Raw genomic sequence first — 5053 nt, 5'->3', positions numbered from 1 at the left:
ACCCGATTATTTACGTTATACATTTGCTCTGAAACATATTATCTAACATGTTGTGTGTGACACTAAAAATGAATAAAGGTTTGAAGTGTTTCCAGGCATTTTGGGGTTTTGCAAGACAAAATATGCACGCCTAACCAATGGCTCCAATGTACTTCATTAGTATACCACCAGGGGGCACTCCTGTCTTTATATTCACGTTGGTATTCTCTGCATGGTTTAGAATCAGTGGAAGCATTCTTGCCTGTACATTTACAAGGGTTTACAGGTTTTCAAATTTTGAGTACAGGTAATAGATTTGATAAAAATAAAATGGACAACATAGATGTGGATTATTGTTGGTTAAAGCAGCCTCACCTGGCCTGAGTCTGATAGGAATTGTGCTGGGGTTGCACACCTGCGCCCAGGCTCAACCAGCCTTCTACACACACACACACACACACACACACACACACACACACACACACACACACACACACACACACACACACACAGCAGAGATCTCCTGCATGGCAACATCATGGCGCAACCAGCGTCATGTATCATATCTGCAAACCGTTCGATAAACCGTCTTTCAACCCTGCATCCTTGTGTTCGGAGGAGCCCAGAAAAGCCACCTAGGTGGAAGTGTGGCAGCCACCAACATTGCTGCCCTCCTTGATGGCCTTTCTGGGCTTTTTCAGGTGTGCAGCCTCACACGGCCTAGACTCCAATCAGCCTGGGGCCAGAAGGGCCTGCTCAAACCAGCCATCATCCACACACTCCACAATGGCATATTAACTAGGCTTACTATTCAACCCAGTTAGTAGTTAAACCTGAAATATTTTTCTAGGTAAATAAATAAACCATTCGATATAATTAGAGAATTACTTGATATTTTGAGAATGGGAGATATTTTTGGTGAATTACTCTCTGAACTATTTATATTTACCTCTAATGACTAATGATGTGTGACATGGTTTGTTTCTTATCTACCTTACTATTCATTAAAAGTTGAGTCTAAGGAATATCAGCCATACAAATATGTTTAGGACAAAGTTATACTGAAATGTAAAACAAACTAGTTCTAGCAACACAAGCACCTTTATGGTGTTTAATCAATTATCTAAATTGAATCTAAACTTCAGACCATTCAATGTGTGCTGCATTCTATTTGTGCCCACCAGGTATATATATGCTTGTATAAGAGTTCCCTGATATTCACATTCTTCGTACGTTTACATTTGGTAAACAATATGAATTGGCGAGATTGGGATAGTCTCATGAGACCAGTCAACATGCAATCTCTCTTAGCCGAAGATGACGGATGACTATAAAGAAGACCCTGACAGCTGTGGCCTCCATCACTTCCTGAGATAACCTTTCTCAAGTCTTCTTCTGTGTGGTGTTCATTAAGAATTGAGAGCATTGCTCGGACATGTATGACTATGTAAAAGGTCTTCATATGGATGGGCAGCATTCAATGGAGGTTCAAATCAAACAGTGGTCAAACTACATGAAGGGTGATTTTAGATATTAACTTTTTGCATGAATTTTATTTTGGGGAACGGAATTTTTGGCTGAACAAGCACAATGGGTGAACGGCTTTAAGGCATAGGCCCTACATTAAGTCTGGCCCCGTTAACATTAGAAGGCCCAATTGGCTCATATCAGGTTTTCTGAAGTGAGAAAAGGTTCAACAAGCAAATACATAACATGGTATACTGTATGTTTCAACCAAATAAGGGGCACTTTGTGTGGTCCTACATGTGATGTATGTCTGATCTCTGGCCATGTTAACAGTCTGGAGATAGATTAGGCTAAGTTAAACAATAAAAATGAGGAATAAGTGAATAAGATGAATAAGTATTTTTTCAGACCCTGATAGAAACCACGATAACTGTAGGAATACATCTCTTCATACTTGTTCAATACAATGATAAACAATGCTCACACACTCACACCAAACTTTATCCACTGGAATTTATTTTCCTCCTTTAAAAGCCTTTCGTAAAGGAAAATGTGTTTATTTGTTGCATAGGAAGTTTTTCAGGAATGCAATTGAAAAACCCTGCTTCTGTTGATAAAAATGTGTTTCTTTCTTAATAATTCATTGCAAAATAACCTTTTTAGCATTGCTTGTAAATCATCCACACCTTCTGAGTTAAGTGTCCTTGACTGGGTGATGGCAGTTGAGTTGGAAACTTATTTTCACAGTTAATACTGATGTGGAACATTGGTAGTGTCTCATAGTTAATAAAAAATGTTCTTGTTGTATTATCAAAATGTCATATTATGACATTGCGTGCGTGCGTGCGTGCGTGCGTGTGTGTGTGTGTGTGTGTGTGTGTGTGTGTGTGTGTGTGTGTGCTCGAGAGAGGATTTCTTCTAACAAACACTATCCTGCAGCTGCCTGTAATGTTGACTAAATAATCGCTGACCATTACTGTGAAATAGTGGGAGGTTAACATTGCAAGATTATCTTCTTGTATGGTATGTTTTGTTTTTGTATTGCTTTATAATTCTATTGTGTTAGTTGTTTCCATATTCTACAAATCCTTTCAACTATGAATTTAATAAAAATAAAATACAATTTTTTTTTTATTACAATACTTCAAACCTTTAGACATACACATACCATTGATCTTACATCTAGACCTAGGCTTTGGCAAATGTTTCATAACAAAACCTGCATCACATATACAGTATATCAATGGAAACGGTTTCTTTGAGCCACTTTTTCACCATGCCTGGATGCAAGCAAAGGTGCCAGATGTATGTCATCTGTCCAATTGGACTCAATTGGATCTTCTAAACCAAACTGTGCAGAGCCATTGAGACCCCAGCATACCCTCTGTGCTTACGCAATTGAAAAAAACAGAGATCCCATTTAAAAGCATTTAACCAATTCAAACTGCGAGTATAATCTGCTTTGCATTGAATTTTGTGCATGTAAGAAGCCCTTTGTTTTATGCCTGGAGAAGGTAGTGGCCAATTAATTGTGACTGAAAATGATGGACTGCTAACTCTTTCGCTTCTGTACCACCATATCTCTGATCTTTCTGTATTTCGTTTGACAGGCACATATTATATTGAGCATATAGAAAAATGTATATGGAACAACCTTTTGTTGTCTTGTGTGTACACAGGAGAGATGTTGAATATGGAACAATGTTTTGTTTTTATATTGCACTGCATCCGTTCAGTATCAATAATATAAAAGGGCTACTGTCTACCATAATACTATTAAACCATACATGTTTATTATGTTATAACATTCTTAATGAATACCTAGAGAATACAAACAAATCACCATAACTCCCAATTTTCCCAAAACTCATGGTTGTATTCTAAATAAAAGCAATTCATGCCCGTTTTTAAAATAAAATAAAGATTTAAATAACTCGCCTAGCTTGTTACTGCACATTTATGACAAAATACCCTTAAATGTCACCATCCTTTTCTTGCTCGTAAACAAAATGTTGCTGAAAAAGGAAAGTTGTATTAGTGCTCATCTGCTAAAACAGGAAGTAAATATACAAACTCACAGAGCTCAAATTTACATTGAGTGGGCAATTATCTTTTGTAATAGAAAATTCTGCTCTGATGATAGATCTGTACAACTCTCTCAAATTGAATAGCCATCCAATAATTGCTGAGTTGAGGTAGAAAATGGCTCTCTTATGCCTTCCTATGCCTCATAAAATCTTTTGTTATTCCATAAACCTCTTTCGGGCAATGTGGAAGCTCTAACAATGTTGAGTCGAGGTTAACAAAAGTTCAGCAATTCAATGAATGTGAGAGTAAACATAAATGTCTCAAAAGGAAGGGTATGATCATATTCTTAGAAAAGGTATGTAAGGAATATTTACAGCTTGGTTTCATATGCTGCTAGGGGTTTGCGATGATCACCAAGGGGATGTGTCTGACCCAGGAGAATTTTTTCATTTCAAATAATGTTTTCATATGTTAAAAGAAAGCAGATTGGCAAATTAATTCTACAATAAACAATGATTAGCATTTGGGAAAACCAGCAATCTTAGACCGAAATTGCATTTAAATTACAATGGCTTTGAAGGGGAAGTTGGGTGAAAAAACAATAGCTAGAAGGACATTAGTCTAAAAATATAAGATTTCATTATTTTTTCTCTTTCACTCAAGTAAATACACAGCAATCTCAAACAGGTGGACATGTCAGTCTTTTTGACTAAGTGGAAATTTGTGTTTTCTCCATCTGAAACAGGATTCACTTTTCTATTTAACCTTAGACGATTTTACTTTCCTTGAGTTATGGCCACATTCAGCACTACTGTATAATATTGTGTCCAGGAGGCAAGAGAAGCAGAAATTAATAGAAGTTCCGGTTCCGGCTGCATAGTCCTCTCATCGGTGACACCTCTTAAAGACGAGAGATCATGGTCATGGACAATCGTCTTGTGTGTCGTGATTACATTCATTCTCCCTAAAGCCAGCTCAATGTAGAACAGCAATACACCAACACTCAAGACTTTGTGTTTTTCTATCACTAATGTAAGGTAAAGGTAGAGCACACGTGAGCAAGACGATGATGATGGATAGTTGTTTACGACATATAGTTTGTCAGTATAAATATTAATGTTTGAAGTAAAACACTTTTCTGTTCATGTGTAATGCAAATGTCGATTTTCGAAGAGCAATTAGAACAGCTTAAACAGCCACACAAAAAAAATAACCTTGACTCTTCCATCAGTTTGGTTTATATAAAGATAAGCCACAGAACATTCCTGAAATGTAGGCATGTAATGTAATGCACTCCCAATTATGCATCTTTGTGTAAACTAAACTGTAATGTACGTTTGCTCCTTTTCAAACACAAATACAGCATCAAAGGACCTGGCCATGTTCTGGCCTTGCCAAATGATGCAGTATCCAACCTCCCCCCCCAAAAACAGTGCAATATAAAATTAAACCTTGAGAAGACATTCTTCTGTCAATTTATTGACACAAATGTTCAGGAATAGAGAAAAAGGTAGTGTTCAACATTAACTTATGCAGTCAATCAGCACAGTTATGGATTGCAATCAGAGTCTTGAGTTTC

The sequence above is a fragment of the Pollachius pollachius genome (genome assembly GCF_949987615.1).
Source record: "Pollachius pollachius genome assembly, chromosome: 5".
Lineage (NCBI taxonomy): Eukaryota > Metazoa > Chordata > Actinopteri > Gadiformes > Gadidae > Pollachius > Pollachius pollachius.
Note: the sequence above shows the minus strand (reverse complement) of the source record.